Raw genomic sequence first — 20,836 nt, 5'->3', positions numbered from 1 at the left:
CTTCCTCCTTCCACTGAGCTGGTCCGCAAGTGCCCCTTTGCCCTCTTCCTACGATCAGAACCTCTTCAAATAATTAACTTGGACAAATGGAGAAGCTCAGTGGTTCTCCCTTTCAGCTACACATTCTTATCGTTTGCAGGCACTTGAGAAAAATCCAGTTCATTTAGGGTGGGCCTGAGACAGAGGCATTTCTTTTTTAATTAATTAATTGATTGATTGATTTTAATTCAATTAATGATCATATAATGTATTATTTGTTTCAGGGGTACAGGTCTGTGACTCACCAGTCTTATATAATACCCAGTGCCCATTACAACACATAGATGGAGGGATTTTTAAAAAAATATACCAGGTGATTGGTAGGCAGCCAGATTGAGAACAGCTGGATTTACAAATCTGAGCCACTTTAGAAAGTTTAGTCAATACAGAAATTGTTGATCTTTTGAGGTGTCTGAAAACACCACATAAAATATTAGCCTTTGATAAATCCTCGAAACCTAGGATTTACCTTCTGTTGATGCTGTGGCCTCTGGGTTGCCTTCTTGGGGGAATTCTTTTTTTTCTTTTTTTTAAAATAAATTTTATTTACTTATGAGCGAGAGGGAGGAGGAAAAGCACAGGGAGAGGGGCAAGCAGAATCTGTGCTGTGTGTGGAGCCTGATGTGGGGCTTGATCTCAGGCCCCAGAGACCATGACCTAAGCCGAACCGAGAGTCGGATAGATGCTTAACCCTCTGAGCCACCCACGTGCCCCTCCTGGGGGAATTATTGAGGATCTTTAGTGTATCATTTAGGCTCCGGCCTCCCAAGCTTTCTACAGCATGGCGGAATGGGAGCTCTTCCTGTGACCACTGGCACATGGGAAATACCCCAGTGGGTGGCTCAGTACAATCCCCCGCATGACGCCCAAGGACAGTTCTGTTGAAAAGCAAACCTGCTGTCTGTAATGTACATCTCACAAGGTTTCATTTGTCAGGTTTTCCGTGCAATCCATCCCAGACTCTCAGACCTCATGAGACCTTACGGAGCGCGAGATTACCACGGTCTCAGTACTGTCTCTCTTCCTGGTGGTCTTGTCCCTTCCAGCCTCCCGGTGGGTCTCCTGGGCCATCTTCACTGCACGTGTGGTCAAGACTGAGAACCAATGATTCAGCCTCTGTGGGAGGGAGGACAGATTTCCACATTGCTACCCATCATGCAAAGTAGCAGTTCCTATTAATCTCTTCCAAATTTGCCTCTCTCAGCTACCATCAGCCACCCCTGACTGCTGGCCCAGAAGATTCGGCGACTGCATCTTTCCGACTCTGTATGCCTTTGGCATATCACCTTTAAGCTCTGGTCTTCCTCTGCAGGCCAGTGTTCGGTTTTTGCTTGTCGTCATGTGAAGAGCACTCTTTCCGCCTGCCGTTTTAATTACTCTCTGTTGAACTCTTTCCAGTCCCGCGGTACCCTCCGTAAGTGCCAGAGAACAGAATGACACACATTATGGTGACAGTTTCCTATCATTTGATACAAGGATGGGATTGTGATATTTTGTTTCCAGTATTCTTATCTACACGTTATCAGGGATTTTTGTCAGGGGGTAAAGGGCAGGGCAGGGCAGTGGATTTGTAACTTCAAGAAATGGTTTTCAGGTTCATTAAATTCTTTTCCTTGAGATGTTGTTACCTCCTTGTTGCCCACACGGACTCTCAGCTGGCAGGTGTCTGCCCTACCACGCAGCTCGCTAACATCCTTCTGCAGCTTTATTTCCCCCACCGTGAGCTCACTACCTGGCCAAACTTGGTGTCACAGATGACCTTGGGGATTCCGCTGCGTACCTCTTCCTCGGATCATTTATTACCGTGGAAACTAAGACTTGGATGTTCAGACTGCAGCATGCAAACGGGACAGGCTCTAAAGATAGATTTTGAAAAATATTTTTTCCTGTTTTCAAAAAAGTGCACATTTGGGGCACCTGGGTGGCTCAGTGGGTTAAGCCTCTGCCTTCGGCTCAGGTCATGATCTCAGGGTCCTGGGATTGAGCCCCACATTGGGCTCTCTGCTCAGCAGGGAGCCTGCTCTCTCCCCACCCCGCCCCCACCATTTGTCTGCCTTTCTGCCTACTTGTGATCTCTGTCAAATAAATACAAAACAAAGTAAAAAGATAAATAAAATAAAATTCTCCCTTCTTCAAAAAAGTGCATATTCGTTTAAGACCATTGGAAAATATAAACAAATACAAAGAAAATTAAAAGCACTCCTAATCCTACCCCCCAGAGATAATCTCTGCTACTATTTGATGAGAGCATCAAATAGTAGTTTTTTCTTCAGGAAACACAACACACATGCACACACACACACCCCTATAATACTCTTTCCCTCTATCTCTTTTAACACAAACACCAAGAAGCCGAACAATATGAATAATTGATAATAATTGTCATTTACCTAATGGCTCTCCCAGCTTGCCTCCCTTGAGGTAACTATTTTCTCCAAGTCTGGGTTTATTATTCCTTTGCTTTATAAAAGTAATTTTAGGGGTACCTGGGTGGCTCAGTGGGTTAAAGCCTCTGCCTTCGGCTCAGGTCATGATCCCAGGGTCCTGGGATCGAGCCCCACATTGGGCTCTCTGCTCAGTTGGGAGCCTGCTTCCTCCTCTCTCTGCCTGCCTCTCTGCCTACTTGTGATCTCTGTCTGTCAAATAAATAAATAAAATCTTTAAAAAAAAAGTGATTTTATAAATTGTTTGGGTTTACTTGAGTTTAAGCTTTATAAAAATGGTATCATGCTCTCATCATATGTCTCTTGCTTTTTTCATTCAAAAAAACACATGGGTTCACTTTATCCACGCTGGGTTGTGTCGCTGGAGTTGTTCCCTTGTGACTGCTATCCAGTACTTCCGTTGTCGAGTTGCACATAATTTATGTGTTTGTTCATTTCTTGCTAGTCACTTGAATTGTTCTCAGTATTTTGTCACTCTGGTGCATGTGTCAAGAGTGTCTTTGGGGTGAAATCTTTGGCTATAAAGAATGTTTCCATCTGATCAGCCTCCTGTCCGATATTTGGAATTGTCAGACTTTTTTTTTTTTTTTTTTAAGATTTTATTTATTTATTTGACAGAGATAGAGCACAAGCCGAGGAAGCAGCAGGCAGAGGGGGAGGGAGAAGCAGGCTCCCCGCTGAGCTGGGAAACAGTCGTGGGGCTTGATCCCAGGATCCTAGGATCATGACCTGAGCCTGAGTTGAAGGCAGATACCCAACAGATTGAGCCACCCAGGTGTCCCTGGAATTGTCAGACTTTAAAACTTTTGCCTTTCTAGTAGATTTATAACATAGTAGTAATAATTTGCATTTTCCTGAATACTAATGAACTTGAGGATCTTTCTGTGCATTGACTTGCCATATGTGTTTACCCTCCTATAAAATGTCTGCTTATATTTTTGAACCTTTTCCACTAGGGGTGGTTTGTCTCACAAATATTATTCAGCAAAATCAGAATTGTACTACACATACCATTTTATACTTTCCCAGGACATGAAACATTCTTTTACACTATCATTTTCATGGTGGTGACATCTTCCATCTATCTAATGGATATCTTGTAATTCAATTGATGTCTTATGCCTGTTGTTGTTGTTTTTTTTTTTTCAATTTCAGTTTTAGAAGTAATTCTGGTAAGATATCCAAATGCATAAATTTAATTACACATTGCTGAGTGTTTTTGTCAAAGAGACAGCAAGAATTTGTATTTCTGGGTCAAAGGATATCAACATTAAAAAAAAATGATAGGGGTGCCTGGATGGCTCAGTGGGTTAAAGCCTCTGCCTTCGGCTCAGGTCATGATCCCAGGGTCCTGAGATCGAGCCCCACATTGGGCTCTCTGCTCAGCAGGGAGCCTGCTTCCCCATCTCTCTCTGTCTGTCTCTGCCTACTTGTGATCTCTCTCTCTTTCTGTCAAATAAATAAACATTTAAAAAAAGATAGATATATTTCCAAATCACTTTTCAGAAAGGTCCTATAATTTATATTTCTTCAAAAAACTCTTTAACACTGGATATTAAATATCAAAGATTTTGCTATTTTAACTTATAAATCTTAGCAATAAAGATAATATTTTAAATGTTTATTGGCCACTGTGTTTTGTCTTTTCCTGATATTCTTTTTTTCCAGCTTGTAATCTGTATTCAACTGGAGGTGGATCTAAGTACTCTATACGAAATTTCTTGGTTTACTTCTTTCTTCCTCTTCATGTGGTTATGTCATGCACCTGAAGCACAATTGGGTGTATTTGTTTCTATTTGCATCTAGTTACAGGTTTTTAATTTTTTCTTATGTTTGTTGATTTAGTTTTATTTAATTTTATTCTTATGATGAGTTTTAAAAGTTTTATTTATTTAAGTAATCTCTATACTCCACAGGGGGCTCAAACTCACAACCCTGAGATCAAGAGTTGCATGCGCCTCCAGTTGAGCCAACCAGGTGGCCCTTAATTTTACTTTTGAATGTATGTGACATTAGCATGTTTCCTGAAGCCAAAACTATCCCAAAAGATATCCCCCAAATTGTCTCTCCCCCTTGTATCCTTTCTGCCTATTCCGTCACCCAATCCCTTACAGGCAACCAATTTTTTTTTTTTTAAGATTTTATTTATTTATTTGACAGAGAGAGACACAGAGAGAGAGAACACAAGCAGGGGGAGCAGGAGAGGGAGAAGCAGGCTTCCCACCTAGCAGGGAGCCCGATGTGGGCCTCGATCCCAGAACCCTGGGATCATGACCTGAGCCCAGGGCAGCTGCTTAACGACTGACCACCCAGGCACCCAGCAACCAATTTTATTGTTTTCTGGTTTATTGTTCTTGTGACGATCTTTTACTAAAAGAATCAATTCCATTTTATTTTCTAATTTATTTATTTGTTATTTTTTAAAAAGATTTTATTTATTTATTTGATAGACAGAGATCACACGTAGGCAGAGTGGCAGACAGAGAGAGAGGGGGAAGCAGACTCCCCGCCAAGCAGAGAGCCCGATGCATGGCTCGATCCCAGGACCCTGGGATCATGACCTGAGCCGAAGGCAGAGACTTTAACCCACTGAGCCACCCAGGCACCCCTATTTTCTAATTTATTATCTTTACTACACAAAAGGTAACATACTATACATTTGCTTTTGCACTTTGCTTTTAAAATTTAATAATATGGGGTGCCTGGGTGGCTTAGTCGGTTAGTCGTCTGCCTTCGGTTCAGGTCATGATCTCAGGTTCCTGGGATCAGAGTTCTGCTTAGTGGGGAGCCTGCTTTCCCCTGTGTCTGCTGCTCTTCCTGCTTGTGCTCTCTTTCTCTCTTCAACAAATAAATAAATAAAAATCTTAAAAAATAATAATAAAATAAAAATTTAAAAAGACCTTAATAGGGCACCTGGGTGGCTCAGTGGGTTAAAGCCGCTGCCTTCTGCTCAAGTCGTGATCTCAGGGTCCTGGGATCGAGCCCCGCATCGGGCTCTCTGCTCCGCGGGGAGCCTGCTTCCTCCTCTCTCTCTGCCTGCCTCTCTGTCTACTTGTGATCTCTCTCTCTCTGTCAAATAAATAAATAAAATATTTTTTAAAAAGACCTTAATAATATACCCTGGAAATTACTATGAATCAGTTCATAAAGATATTCCTCATTCCTTTTTATTGCTTCCTAGGAGTCCATTGTAAGTTTACTCAACCAGTCCTCTCTGTTCAGGCATTTAGGTAGCTTCCGATATTCTGTATTTATGAGCAATGGTACAGTGAAGAAGCATACCTATGCAGGTGAACATATTATTTCTGGAGATATCTTTAGAGTTAATTCCTACAAGTTGGAGTACTAGGTTGAAAGTTGAATGCACAGAGGCATCTGCGTGGTGCAGTCAGTTAAGCATCTGACTCTTGGTTTTGGCTCAGGTTGTGATCTCAGGGTCATGAGACTGAGCCCCTCGTCTGGCCCCACACTCAGCATGGAGACTGCTTAAGACTCTCTCCCTCTCCTCGGCCCCTCCCTCCTTCTCCCATCATTCTCTCTCTCTCTCTCTCATAAATAAACATAAAAAAAAAAAGAAAGGGAAATGCACAGACTAATGCATGTTAGATATTGGCAAACTCCCCTCCAAAAGGGTTGTACTATTTCCCATTCCCTCTAGTAATGCTTGATCTCCATAAGCTCACCAAGAGAGTGAGGCTGTGTGTGGCTGGATGGTCGTCCCAACACCGTAATAAAAAGTCCTTCTTTGTCTCAGTCATTTGACTGCTTCTCATATGCCAGAATTCACATGTAGTTGGACTGACTTCTGCACCTTCCACTCGGTTTCACTGGTCTGCCTATTCATGTGCCAGAATGACACCGTTTTCAGCCAAGAGGCTCCGTAGTAGAGTTGGTCTTCTCTCATATGTCCTTTCAGTGTTCTACCAGCTGCTCCCAAGTGCTTGTTCTTCCACAAGAACTTTGGGATCAATTTGTCTAGCTTCAGAAAACAAGAAAAAAACTTTTCTCCATTTTGGGAGAATCTTATTGAATTTATAAGTTAATATAAGGAAAACTGTCATCTTAACGATGTTGAACTCTTAACAAAAACCAGAGGATGTCTCTTCCAAGTATACTTTTGTGTCTTTGAGGATTGTCTTATCAGATTTACTGAGACATAATTCAGATACATTTCTTTTTTTTAAATGATTATTATTTTTAGATTTATTTATTTATTTGACAAACAGAGATCACAAGTAGGCAAAGAGGCAGGCAGAGAGAGAGAGAGGAGGAAGCAGGCTCCCCACTGAGCAGAGACCCTGAGGCCAGGCTCGATCGCAGAACCCTGGGATCATGACCTGAGCTGAAGGCAGAGGCTTTAACCCACTGACCCACCCAGGTACCCCTCACATACCTTTCAATTCATCCATTTAAAGTGTAACATTCAGGGGCACCTGGGTGGCTCAGTGGGTTAGGGCTTCTGCCTTCGGTTCAGATCATGGTCCCAGGGTCCTGGGATTGGGCCCCGAGTGGGGCTCTCTGCAGGGAGCCTGCTTCCCTCCATGTTATAACATATGCTCAATTCTGTTTTTGTTTGTTTGTTTTTTAAGAGAAAGAGAGCATGCATGTGTGGGTGGGGTGGTGTGGGTGGGAGAGGGAGTAGGAGAAGAAGAGGGAGAGAGAGAGAGAATCCTAAGCAGGCTCCATGCCCAGCACAGAGCCCAAGCTAGGTTCAATCTCACAAGCCTGAGATCACAACTTGAACAGAAATCAAGAGTTGGATGCTTAACTGACTGAGCCACCCAGGCACCCTGGCTCTGTTCTTTTTTAAAAGATTTTGTTTATTTATTTGACAGACAGAGATCCCAAGTAGGCAGAGAGGCAGGCAGAGAGAGAGAGGAGGAGGAAGCAGACTCCCCCTGAGCAGAGAGCCTGAGCCGGGCTCAATCCTAGGACGCTGAGATCGTGACCTGAGTTGAAGGCAGCGGCTTAACCTACTGAGCCACCCAGGCAACCCGGCTCTGTTCCTTTTTATTACTAAATACTATTCCATTATATGGATGGATGTACCACATTTTGTTTATCCATTCATCAGGTGATGGAGTTTGGGGTCATTTTCACTTTTTAACTGTTATGACTAAGACTGTGAAGATTTGTGTATAGGTTGTAGTGTGGGTGTCTATTTGCAAGTCTCTTGGGGTATACACCTAGAAATAGAATCGCGAGGCCCTGTAATGTTATATTTAACAATCCGAGGACTGCCAAGCTGTTTTCTGAAACAGTCACACCTTTTTACATTCCCACCAGCTATGTTTCAAGGTTCTAATTTCTTCACATTCTCACCAACACGTGCTATTGTCTGTGATTTTGATGGGAGCCATCCCAGTGGGGGTGAAGTGGTACCTCATGCTTTTGACTTACGTCCCACCGAGAGCTAATTATGTTGAACATCTTTACACGTGTTTATCGATCAGATGTACATATCTTCTTGGAAAAAATGCAAAGAAACATCTTTGCATCTTATTATAGTGTCCTTTGATGCACAAAGGTATTTAATTTTGATAAAGTCGAATTTATCTACTTTTTCTTTTGTCATTCGTGCTTGTGGTGTGCATCTAAGGAGGCTTTGCCAAGGTAACAAAGATTTATACCTACGTTTTCTTCTAAGAGTTTTATAGTTTTAGCCTTTATATTAGGTTGTTGAAGTCCTAATCAGTACTGAATGTAACTATATTGTCTTAAAAGAGGTACTTAAATTAAAATGAGGTCATCAGGGGGTGCCTGAGCAGCTCAGTCAGAGGAGTACTCAACTCTTGATCTTGGGATTGTGAGTTTGAGTCCCACATTGGGTGTAGAGATTACTAATAAATAAGTAAGTAAAGAAAAATAAAAAATAAAATGAGGTTATTAGTGTGGGCCTTACTTCACTATGACTGGTATCTTTAGGACAGTTACTCACAGTATACAGTGAAGACACAGGGAGGAGAAGGCTATCTACAAGTCAAGGAGACAGGCCTCAGAAGAAACCAATCCTTCTGGCACTTTCTTTCTTTTTCTCCCCCCACCTCAAAGATTTATTTATTTATTTATTTGACACAGAGAGACACAGTGAGAAGAAACACAAGCAGGGGGAGTGGGAGAGGGAGAAGCAGTCTTCCCTTCCCGAGCAGGGAGCTGGATGCGGGGCTCAAGCCCAGGACCTTGGGGTCATGACCTGATCTGAAGGCAGATGCTTAGTAACTGAGTCACCCAGACACTCCATTCTTCTGGCACTTTCATAGTGGACTTTCAGCCTCCATAACTCTGAGGAAATAAATTTCTATTCTTCAGGTCAATCTATGGTACTTTGTTATGGTAGTTCTAGCAGACTAATAGAACACCCTATTTGGTCACAGTATGTTATTTTCTTAAATCATAGGGGCCTTGTGTTTTTTGGGAGAAATAACTTTCTCTGTTTCTTTTCTCTGGTATAAGAGTGACAAACTGCAACCCACGGGTCAATTCAAGTTTTTTTTTTTTTTTAAGATTTTATTTGTTTATTTTAGGGAGAGAGAGAGAGAGAGAATGAACCAGAGAGAGTGGGACAGAAGCAGACTCCCTGCTGAGCAGGGACCAATGTGGGGCTTGACTTCATGACCCTGAGATCACAACTTGAGCCAAAACCAAGTCAGATGCTTCACCAACTGAGCCACCCCAGCGACCCTGGCTGCCTATCTTTGTAAATCCAACTTATTTGGAACATAGCGACACTCACTTCTTTGTGTGTATCTATGGAGGCTTTTGTGCTTCAACGGCAGCGTTGAATATTAGACTTGTAAACCCCACACACTTGCTATCTGATGCTTTAGAGAAAATGTGCTGACCCCTGCTTCAGCAAATACTTAGGATGGGCTTATGCGCATACTATTCTTTGAGTTCTTGCATTTTAAAAAGAGGTTTTTTTTTTTTTTCCCCCTCTCTCTATAGAGTTCAGTGCTTGAAAACCAGCATGGATGGGGGTGGATACAAAATCCCGTAGCTTGCATTTTCTTTGCTTGAGTTTTTAGAAAATGCTGCATCACTATTGCCTTGCTTTGCTCTTGAGAAGTCTGACGTCAGATATTTCAGTTACCAGATTCGGTAACAAACCATCCACCGTGAAAAGTAATGGCTTGGGGCGCCTGGGTGGCTCAGTGGGTTAAAGCCTCTGCCTTCGGCTCAGGTCATGATCCCAGGGTCCTGGGATCGCATCGGGCTCTCTGCTCAGTGGGGAGCCTGCTCCCCCCCCACCCCCCGTCTGCCTCTCTGACTACTTGTGATCTATCTCTGTCAAATAAATAAATAAATAAATAAATTTTACCAAAAAAAAAGTAATGGCTTAAGGAGAGAACTATTTTGATTGTAATTTCACAATCTTTGGGGTCAGGAATTTAGGGGCGTCTGGGTGGATTATTCTTCTGTTCCACATCGCTTCCACTGGGGTCACTCAGTGGTACCCCGCTGACGGCTGAACCAATATAGGACATTTGTGATGACCTCACTCACATTGGCTAGGGCCGTCTAGCCTCTCTCCCTCTCTATGCCATCTCAGAGCCTCTCCATGGGAGTCAGATTTTTTTTTTTAAAAGGTTTATTTATTTTAGAGAGAGACAGACTGCATGAGTAAGAGGGGCAGGGGGAGGGGGAGAGAGAATCACAAGCTGACTCCACGCTGAGCACAGAACTGGATGTGGAGCTCCATCCCAGGACCCCGAGATCATGACCTGAGCCGAAACCAAGAGTCGGATGCTTAACCGACTGTGTCACCCAGGTGCCCAAGGGAGTTAGATATTTCATACTGTGGCTCAGGACCTCAAGAGCACGTGTTCTCGAAGATGCAGGTGGATTCTTCAGACTCCTTATGACCTAGGCCTGGAAGTCCCATATACATCACACATTCTTTGGTCAAGCAATTTACTTGGGTCAACATGGATCAAATGAAGGGACAAAGAATTTGCAGAATTTGCAGAATTTAATGTACTGCAGCCTCATGTCCTTACCCTTTTAAGTAATTTGAGCTTTTTGCACGGAGGCTTTGGAAACTCTTATTTTTATCTAATAGTTTGAAGAGGCTGGCTCTTAGAATTGACTGTTTTGTGATGATTTCCCCAGGTACACAGGGGTTCTTTCATTATGTTGGTTCACTTTTTCTTATTTCCAGAAAGTTTCTTTATATGTGGAACTTCAGCTACACCAATGTTGGACATTCTTTGCTTGTACTCAAATGACACTCCAAACCCAGAGAGAAATAAGCACAAAGCTGTCGAGGCAAGGGAAAGTAGGAACATTCCAGAAGTTTGGATGGGATGTGTGTGGGAAGTGACAAAAGAGGGAGTGGGGAGACAGACAGGGGCTAGATAAATGGAAGGTGTTGCCTGCCAGGCTGAGTAGCAACCTATACAGGCAGCACATTCTGGAAAGTTTTTTCCTGACATGCAGTATGGAATATGGAATGGAAGGAATGAGACCACAGGAGAGGGATAAGATCAAAGGCTATTGCATCAATCTAGGTGAGGGACAGATTCTAGAGTTCTTTATGAAAAGGATCAGCCGCGTCGTTGAGTGTGGTAGGGATGGGAAGGAAGGAACCAAGGATGACTTCCCCAGTTCTGAACTGGGCAACTGAGTAGACAGTGATCCTAAAGAGTTTTACACTCGTCGAGCTCGGGGTGACTGTAGGACATCCAGGTGGAGAAATCCAGCAGGCTTTTGTGTCTGTGGAGCTCAGAGGAGTGGTCTGAGCCAGATAATGAACTTGGGAGTTGCTGGCCTATGTGGCAGGCGGAGGCACATGGAATGGCTTCAGGAGATTGTGTGGGGTGAAATGAAAGCTGAGAACAGAACCCAGGAGACTCAGGAGGGGTGAGAGGGATGAAGAAATAAGTCATGTCATAAGGCCAAGGGAGTTTCAAAAAGACTGGGGTGCTTTGTGTCGTCAGATGCCACCAAAAGCTCCGTGATACAGACTCAAAAACAGCCTGTGGCATTTCTGATCAAGCAAGCCCTTAATGACTGAGTGGCACGGTGATGTGGTGGGGACAGAAGTCACACAACCGTGGGCTGACAAGGGAGAAGCTGCTGAGTTGGCAGCAATGAGTGCAAACTGCTCTCAGGATGTTTGTGAAGGAAACTACAGAAAGGGAGCAAGCAGTACCTAGAAGACAATGCAGAGGGACAGAGGGGTTTCTTTTTCTTGAGGACAGGAAAAGCTTGAACACAGCAGATGGTGAAGGAAAAGGTAAGAGTGGTTGATAATTCTGGGAGTGAGAGCTGGGGCACGATCGAAATATGTTTGAAAGGAGTTTTCTGAGGATGTGGGAGGTGATGAGGTACAGAACGGCGAAGGAGAGATGCTAATAGAAACGTACTTAGAGTAGTTAATTCCAAGAGAGTTTTATTATAGTCCAGCTCACATACTGAAATTACTTTGGTTTCAATCAATAGGGCAAATACAGCAAACAGTATTGACATATTTATTTTACATCATTTACACATCTTTTCTCCAAAGGGTAAGATCAATGTTTACCCTTTCAAAGCCTCCCACATAGTTCCTGCTAAGTGGTAAATGAATAAACAAGATGTCTCTTGCTTGTATTCTGAGTATCTTAACATATTCAGAACACAGCCAAGACTCTGCACACTTGTGAAAAAGTCTTCTAAGCAAGTAAAAGAGTCCCCAAATTCACGTGTGGAAGGTGATGTCCCTTTTTTGAGGAACCTGCTCACCCTCACTTAACAAAGTTGGTTAGCAGAATTTCCTTCACCCTAGGAGTTTAAAAATAGGCAAATGAGAGGAGGAGGAAGAGGATGTTCTCAAGGCAGCAGGCAGGCAGACAGCAGCAGGAGGTGGCACGGTCTGCCTTACCATAAGGTGCCAAAAAGCAGTGAAAACCAGACGCAAAGCATACTGGCTTGGGGGCTCTTGGCTTAGGGACTTCCATCAGGCACTCACATTGCAACTGTCCTTAAAGGACTGCTGATCTGAGCCTTAAGTAGTGGTAAGAAAAATGATCCTTGGAACCATCAAAAAGCAAAACAACAACAAAAACAAACAAACAAACAAACAAAACCCATAGCTGTCTTTAATTTCGAATCATCTCCTACGTTTCACAGTTTGGAAAGAATTCTATCAGAAATGGGTAATATTAAAACACAAGAGCTGAGGCTGAGATGGTGAACCTGTTGGTGAACCCAAGCTGTTTACCTAGCCTTGGATACACTCCTTTTATTCTCCTAGGACGTCTTTCTTTTTCTTCCTTCCGGGTGGAAGACCTATGCCACCTCTTCCAAGAACCCCACCACATGGTCCAGGCGGAAGTAATCTCTTCCTCCTCTGCCCTCCCATAGCATCTCCATGTGGCTTGGTTTTGCATGGGTCACCAGACCGGGTTGTTTACACGGCTGCTTTTGCACTAAATTATGCGCACCTCGAGACCAGGGGCCGTGACCGTGACGGTGTATCTACAAAGCACCTGGTACAGCGCTAGGCGCGGAGTCGGTGCTCAGTAAACCCTCGCTGAGTTGAATTAATTTGGAAAAATCACTCAGGGTAAGAGCTCTTGCTCGAGGCGCGGATGAATGATTCATGGGGTGGTTCTTTGCATTCTTTACCTTACAGTCACGGCGCGCCGAGTACCCAGCTACCCGGCACATACCTGTGGAATCGAAACGCACCTCCGCCGCCCACCTCCAGCGTGCGGGGCAAGCCCGATGGGGGCAGGTTTCCCCCGCGCGTCCGCACGCCGGCTGGCGAGCTGGGGCGGGTCCGCTCGTCTGCAGGGGGCGGGGTTCGAAGGGAACTCGACCGGCTCGCTTGCCCGCCCCCTCCTCCGCGAGGCGGAAGCCCCGCCCCCGGACGCGCGCTCCCGCAGGCGGCGCGTGCCCGCCCCCCGCCCTGCGCCCTCGCGCCCTCGCGCCCTCGCGCCGGGGGCGGGCTTGTTGCGCGTGCCGGGCGGGGAAACGGCGCGAGCCGAGCGCCTGAGAACGTTCGCCGCGGGGGCGGCTCCGGGGCCTGAGCGGGCGCCGCCGCCACCTCAGCCGCCGGGGCCGGGCCGGAGGAGGCGGAGGAGGCTGCGGCCGTCCGAGACCTTCTCGACGTCCCCAGCTCCGGCCGGGAAGTGAGTGGGGTGGGGGTTCGCGGCGGCGGCCGTGGACTGCGGGAGAGGAGCGGGGTGCTGTAGCCTCGCGCCGGCGAGGAGCGGGAAGGAGCCCGCGCAGCGCCGGGACCTCCGGAGCCTGCGGGGGTGCAGGGCCGGGAGCCGCGGGGACGGGGCTCGGGGAGCCGGGGCCGCTGCACCGCGCGCACGGCGAGGGGAGACGGTGCCGCGCGCCCGGCCCTGGAGGGGCGAGCCGAGGGGTTGGAGCGGAGCCCTGGGCCGGCGCTGCCGGGCTCTGAGCGCCGGGCCGGGGAAGGGGGTCTCCGGGATCCCGAGCGCACCTTGGCCGTAGGGCGCGGGGCCGGGGTGCGGGCGCCGGGCTGATGCTGCTGGAGCCCGGCTTGCTGGGGGGAGGCTGTGCGTTAGGTGCTGTAAGGGGCGCAGGAGGCAGGTCCTGGCAGAGGGCAGGTGAGGCAGTTAGGCCCTGGCAGAGGGAAGGGAATGTATTTCACATCACCCCCAAACACTACCGAGGCGCCTAACAGTGAACCTGTGCACCGAGGTCACCTTTGAAAGGAAGGTGTCCTGAGAGGAGGCAGGATGGAGCTAAAAAAATGCTTGCTGTTAAATTCCTGTGCCAGGCCTTGGGATTAGGAAGACCTTCTAGCATTTCTAGCAGACGTTTATTGATTAGCTGCCTTGGGTTAGGGAACCGTGGTCAGCACTGGGGACACAAAATAGTGTAAAACAACGGTAATTTGCTGTGTAGGTGCTGACAATTTGGTAGTGAAGGTTTGCGTGTGGAATACAAAGTGGCATTGAATTTCACCTCATACTTCATTCACTTGAGGTCTTTTTTTTTTGGTCCTTTCCCAGTGTTGGGAGATTGGAGCCAAAAATTGCTTGGTTTGGGGATAGAGCAGAAGAGTCAGAGGAGCTTGTGGGAGAAATTTGGGAGAGTTTTGAAGGCAGTTCTGCCTAACATTTAGAAGGGAAGAAGAAATTTGGAAAGAGAAAAGAAGTTCCCTTCTTTCCTTCCTAGAATTAAGCTCCGTGGCTATCACTGCTAAATCTCCAATGACAAGAACAGTGCCTGGCCCGCAGCACTGAGGCAAAAAATAGTTATTGGATGAATGAATGAACCAAGCAAGGTTTTGCTGTATTTTACACGAAACAGTATTAATTACTTTGGTGTTAGGGATGGCTGATGGACTTCCTCTGTTCCTGAAATATGCTTTCTTTTCTTCTTCTTCTCCCTTTTTTTAAAAAAGATTTTATTTATTTGACAGATAGAGAGGCAACACAAGCAGGTGGAGTCGGGGAGGGAGAAGCAGGCTTCCCACTGAGCAGGGAGCAGGTGGGGGGGCGGCGCGCTCTGGGATCATGACCTAAGCTGAAGGCGGATGCTTAATGACTGAGCCACCCAGGTGCCCCCTTTTATTACTATTTTAAAAGATTTTATTTATTAATCTGACAGCATAAGCAGGGGGAGCAGCAGGCAAAGGGAGAGGGAGATACAGGCTTCCCGCTGAGCAGGGAACCCAATGTGGGGCTCCCTCTCAGGACCCTGGGATCATGACCTGAGATGCAGGCAGATGCTTAACGACTGAGCCACCCAGGTGCCCCTTTCTTCTTCTTCATCATGTAAGGTAACCCAGGTTTCTAGGTCTGGGGATTTAAAGCAGTGGCTAAGGTGGTGACCACCCTGCCACTCTTTATTGCATATTGGCCAGTGGGAGCTTACTCCTTGGAACATTGCTTCAAATCATTCAGTTCTGCCCCTTCTCTTTTCTGTCACTTGAGGAAGAAGAGTACTTTAGTCTAGGCAACATTATTTTTCCTCCTTTATCCTGGTTCTTGGATCTTCCATCTGCAGTAAGAGAATGTATCTCTGCTCTCCTGTAAGGGTTGCAGTTCTACCTGTTGTCTGCCGTGGCTGGATTTCTGGGCTCTCCAATTCCCAGCTGCTGTTTCAGTGCCTGGGCTTGCAGTGCCTGTTGGATTACTTTGTCTGCCAAATTAAAACTTGACCTTTTATGAGTTCTATGAGGATTTTTATCATACATAAGTGGAATTACCTTTGGAGAGGGTTATGTAGTTAAAGGTGTGCTGGCAAGGTTTTTGAGTGTCCACTATGCACGAGAGACAGATTTTCTATTTAGAAAATTAGACTTAGAACCAACATGGCGCCCAAGTGGCTCAGTCGGTTGAATGTCTGCATTTGACTCCAGGGTCCTGGAATTAAGTCCCACATCTCCCTCTGCCCTGCCTCTGCCTCTTTCTCTCTGCCTTTCATGAATAAACAGATCAAATTAAAAAAACAAAACAAGGGGCGCCTGGGTGGCTCAGTGGGTTAAAGCCTCTGCCTTCGGCTCAGGTCATGATCCCAGGGTCCTGGGATCGAGCCCTCCATCGGGCTCTCTGCTCAGCGGGGAGCCTTCTTCCCTCTCTCTCTGCCTGTCTCTCTGCCTACTTGTGGTCTCTGTCAATTAAATAAAATCTTAAAAAAAAAAATAAAAAAAATTAAAAAAACAAAACAAAACAGTAGAATGCCAAGTTACCTTTTATTTTATGACTTTATTTAAAAAAATTATGACTTTAATAGAAATCTTTTAAGGGCCCTCATGTCCACATATAAAAAATAAGGGTAATATTAATATAGATTAATCTTGTGCTGTAAGCCTTGAAGAACTAAGTTAATTTCTCTTTAGTTTCAGAGTATAGCCAGCAGGAGTCCATCAGTTCTTGTTTGGGGGTACCCTAGTCCTGTAATTTTAGGTGCCTTATTCCAGGTTCTCCCAGTGATACTGTAATTTATCTGTATATTTATGTTTCTTTTATTATTTATTTATTTATTTAAAAGACTTTATTTATTTGACAGACAGAGATCATGAGTAGGCAGAGAGGCAGGCAGAGTGGGGGAAGCAGGTTCCCCACCGAACTGAGCCCAGAGCCCGATGTGGTGCTCGATCCCAGAACCCTGAGATCATGACCTGAGCGGAAGGCAGAGGCTTAACCCACTGAGCCACCCTGGTGTCCCTTTTTAAAATCTACTTTATGAATGTGCAGTTGACATACAATAACATGCCCAGATGTCTGTGTACAGTTGGATGAGTTTTTGAAAAGTATATATGCTTTGTAACCACTCTCCTAATCAGGATATAGAAATTTACATCATCCCAGAAAATTCCCTCATGCTGGTTTATAGTCCACCCCTCTCACTTTATTTACTTCTAGTAACACAAGCATCAGGGCTGTGGTGTCTAGTTGGGCAGGATGTGTATCGCCCACCTGTAGGGAGTGCCCTTCCTAGCAGCATCCCTGCAGACGTACCTCCTGGAGTTGTCTCCGGCACAGTTCGTGGGGCTGTGTACTGCAGCGCTGTGGATGGCTCATGAGCACACACTTAAAAAAATAAAGTTGGAATAAATGTCCCCTTGGCCCACTCCCTTTTCTACAGAAATTGTGGTTTTCAGGCCTTTGCATTTTCATCTATTTATAGGTAGTACAGAAAAAAAGCAGAATTTCCCTCTACCCCTGAGTTATTGACATGATACTGTACATTGTTCCGCAACATTTCCCCCCTAACAAAATGTCTGAGATCTTTCCATGTTGGAACATAGGTATGTACCCAATTTTTCTTGACTACAACATGATCTCTTATGTGGTATGTGTATTGTACTATAGTTTATTTAATCGTCTCCTCATTAAAGGCCATTTAAGCTCTTTGCCATTTCAGACATTTCCGCAGTCAATGAAAGAAGTAGAATTGCCAAGGGGGTGCACATTTTATATTTTAATTCAGGAGATTTAAGCATGAACTTGTGGATCTGGTTAATTTTTTTTTTTTTTTTTTAAACTGCTAGGTAATGTTCAGTTGTGGAGACTTAAATTACCTTTTTCATTCTTCATGCACTGAGGAACAGACAGTTGTGTTACTTTGGATGCTGATTCTTGTGTTGCAGATGCGTCCTGCTAGTCTGAGGCTTTCCTTTCCCCATGGTTGGTAGAGTCTTTGTATGGAAGTTTAAGATTTTAATGTTATATTTATGAAAAAAATTCCCTTAAATTCAAAAACAGTTTCTATTGTGTCTTTTTTTTTTTTTTTTTTTTGAGATTTATTTATTTGGGAGCGAGAGAGAGCAAGTGTGAGTTGGGGTAGAGGGAGAGGGAGATGGACGAGGAAGGACAAACAGACTCCCTGCTGAGCGGGGAGCCTGATTCAGGGCTCAATCCAAGGACCCAGGATCATGACCTGAGCCAAAGTCAGGCACTTAACCAGCTGAGACATCCAGACGCCCCTGTGTGTGTTTGGTTTAAGTAAATTTTCTCTACTCCAGGTATGAATTCTATATTTCTATATTTTCTTCCAAAATTAAAAAAGTGGTGCTTGGCTGCCTCAGTCAGAAGAGCATGCAGCGCTTGATCTGGGTTTGTGAGTTCGAGCACCACATTGGGTATAGATTTCAATTGTAATTTTGTAATGTAAATTAAAAAAGAATTTAAATTAAAGTTTTGCTTTCCATGTGGAATTTCTGTGTGGTATAATGAAGGAGCCCTCCCCCCCCCCCGCCCCTGCATTTGGATAACCAGTTTTTCAGCACCTGGTCTCATTTTTTAAATTGTAAAATATACATGACATACAGTTTACCATTTTAGCCACTTGTAAATGTACATTTGCGGCATTATGTACCTTCACATTGTTGTGGAACCATCAACACTTTCCATCTCCAGAACTTTTTAATCTTCCCCACCTGAAACTCTGTACCCATTAAACACCGCCTCCTTAGTCTCACCTCCCTTCAGCCCCTGGCAACCGCCATTCTGCTTTCTGTTTCTATAATGTGACTACTCCGGGTACCTCATTCCAAGTGGAATCATACAATATTTGTCCTTTTGTCTGGCTTTTTTCAGTTAGCATGTCTTTGGAGTTCATTTATATTGTAGCATCTGTTAGGATGTCCTTCTTTTGCTAAATACTCTTTCATTGCATGTATGTACACATTTGTTCATTCATTCATCTATACTGATAGATGGGACGTGGGTTGTTTCGATCTTTTGTCTGTTGTGAATAATGCTCTTATGAACACGGGTGTTCAAATATCTGCTCAGGTCCCTGCTTTCCATTCTTTTGTGTATATACCCAAATATCCATGGTTTTTTAAAAAAAATCATATACGTGGGGTGCCTGGGTGGCTCAGTGGGTTAAAGCCTCTGCCTTCAGCTCAGGTCATGATCCCAGGGTCCTGGGATCAAGCCCCGCATCGGGCTCTCTGCTCAGCAGGGAGCCTGCTTCCTCCTCTCTCTGCCTGCCTCTCTGCCTACTTGTAATCTCTGTCTGTCAAATAAATAAATAAAATCTTTAAAAAAAAATCATATACTTGACTGAATATGACCAAAATGGGTAGATAGTAGAGAGTATATACCCCTTCTTCTCCATGTGCAGTTTCTCCTGTTATTAACATCTTGTTTTAGTGTAGCACTTTTGTTATAACTGATGAATCAATGTTGATATGTTATTACTAATTTAAGCTCATAGGATATATTAGGCTTCTCTTTGTGTCCTTTGTGTTTTGTGGATTTTGACAAATGCAAAATGTCCCGCATCGTTAATGTCAGCACGTGACATTTCATGTAATGTCCTCGCACTGTCAGAATCATTTCATTGCCCTAAAAATCCCGTGTTCTTTCTCTTCATTCCTTCCTCCCTCCCCCTGAGCTCCGATAACTACTGATTATTTTACTGTGTCGATAGTTTTGCCTTTTCCAGAATGACATACAGTTGGAAATCATGCAGTATTATAGTCTTCCAGACTGTTCTCTTTCACTTAGCGATATGCATTCAAGGTTCCTCTGTGTCTTTTCTTGGCTTGATAGCTCATTTCTTTCTTCTTAAAATATAAATTCTAGTTAACATACAGTTCAGTATTGGCTTCAGGAGTAGAGTTCAGTGGTTCATCACTTACAAAAGGCACCCAGTGGTCATCATGACAAGTGCCCACCTTAATACCCATCACCCCTCTTTCCCATCCCCCACACCTCCTTCGTCAACCCTCAGTTTGTTCTCTGTAGTGAAGAGTATCTCAAGATTTGTTTCTCTCTCTATCCCCCTCCCCATATGTTCATCCATTTTGTTTCTTAAATTACATAAGTGAAATCATATGGTACTCGTCTTTCTCTGACTTATTTTGCATAGCGTAATACACTCTGGCTCCATCCGTGTCATTGCAGATGGCAAGGTTTCATTCTTTTTGATGGCTGAGTGCTATTCCCGTGTATATACCATATCTTCTTTATCCACGCATCAGTGGATGGAAATTTGTACTCTTTCCGTAGTTTGGCTGTTACTATAATGCTGCTATAAACACCAGGGTAACATTTCTTTTTATTGTTAAATAGTATTCTGGTACCAGTTTCTTTATCCATTTACCTATTGAAGGACATTTTGGTTACTTCCAGTTTTGGGCAATTATGAGTAAAATGTCTAAATATTCAGGTTCAGGTTTTTGTTTGGACACAGGTTTTCAACTCTTTTCAGTAAATACATAGGAACATTTTTGCTGGATTGTACAGTAAGTGTATGTTTAGCTTTATAAGAAACTGCCTCGCTGCCTTCTGAAGTGGCTGTACAGTTTTGCATTCCCAATAATTAAAGAAATTTATATCCTGGCACCCTAAATGTACTTAAAAAATAAATCTTTGTCAGACTGTTCTCTAAAATTAAACTTCATCTGGAATGAATTCATATTTGAATTGTTGCTTTTGTTGGCTATCTTTCTTAGCATTATATTTCTTTATGTCTTTTGAAGTTTTGTTTACAGATTCATTCGAGTGTGAGTGCTTTTGATTTTGTTTTCCTCATGTCTGTGCTCACCCTTCTCTGGTAATACTTCAGGTGTTCCCATCGACTTTTTGGACCATAGTCAAGAAATCAGATACAATAGTGGTGGGTTGGGGGTTTCCTACTCTTGGAGATCATTGGGGCTATTTCAGATCGATTCACAGACTGTGTGAATGTCTTGGTTCAGTTCCTGGTCATGAGGCTGTGTTTTTCTCTTCCCACTTTTCTAGGCCTAGAGCATTATATAAACCGTAGCTCTAGGCAGAGACTGGCAGCAATATTTTGTAGCTTCCTTTCAGCTCAGCCCATCCTTGGCTTAAAGGGGTGAGTCTAGCTCAGATGTCTCCTGTTTCTCCACCTCTGTTATTTTGTGTCACTGTCGCCCTGCAGAAGGTATGCATCTGCTTCTGCTCCCAGCA

The 20,836-nt window shown here is 44.3% G+C and overlaps 1 protein-coding gene across 12 annotated transcripts in view; it reads left to right on the top strand.

Moving 5' to 3' along the window:
- The first annotated feature begins 13,341 nt into the window (after nucleotides 1-13,341).
- The window catches only part of DTNB (dystrobrevin beta), a 236,288-nt gene continuing 228,793 nt past the window's right edge, over nucleotides 13,342-20,836 (top strand). For 7 of the 12 annotated variants that reach the window (XM_082745109.1, XM_082745108.1, XM_082745100.1 and 4 more), the window contains exon 1: nucleotides 13,359-13,597. The gene's annotated coding sequence lies outside the window, so the exon portion shown is untranslated. Of the gene's footprint in view, nucleotides 13,598-20,836 lie in introns of all 12 variants that reach the window. The other 5 variants (XM_082745107.1, XM_082745104.1, XM_082745102.1 and 2 more) reach the window with 3 other exon arrangements.

This window comes from Mustela nivalis, assembly GCF_964662115.1.
Source record: "Mustela nivalis genome assembly, chromosome: 8".
Classification (NCBI taxonomy): Eukaryota; Metazoa; Chordata; class Mammalia; order Carnivora; family Mustelidae; genus Mustela; species Mustela nivalis.
Note: the sequence above shows the minus strand (reverse complement) of the source record. Positions and strands in the feature narration are given on the sequence as shown.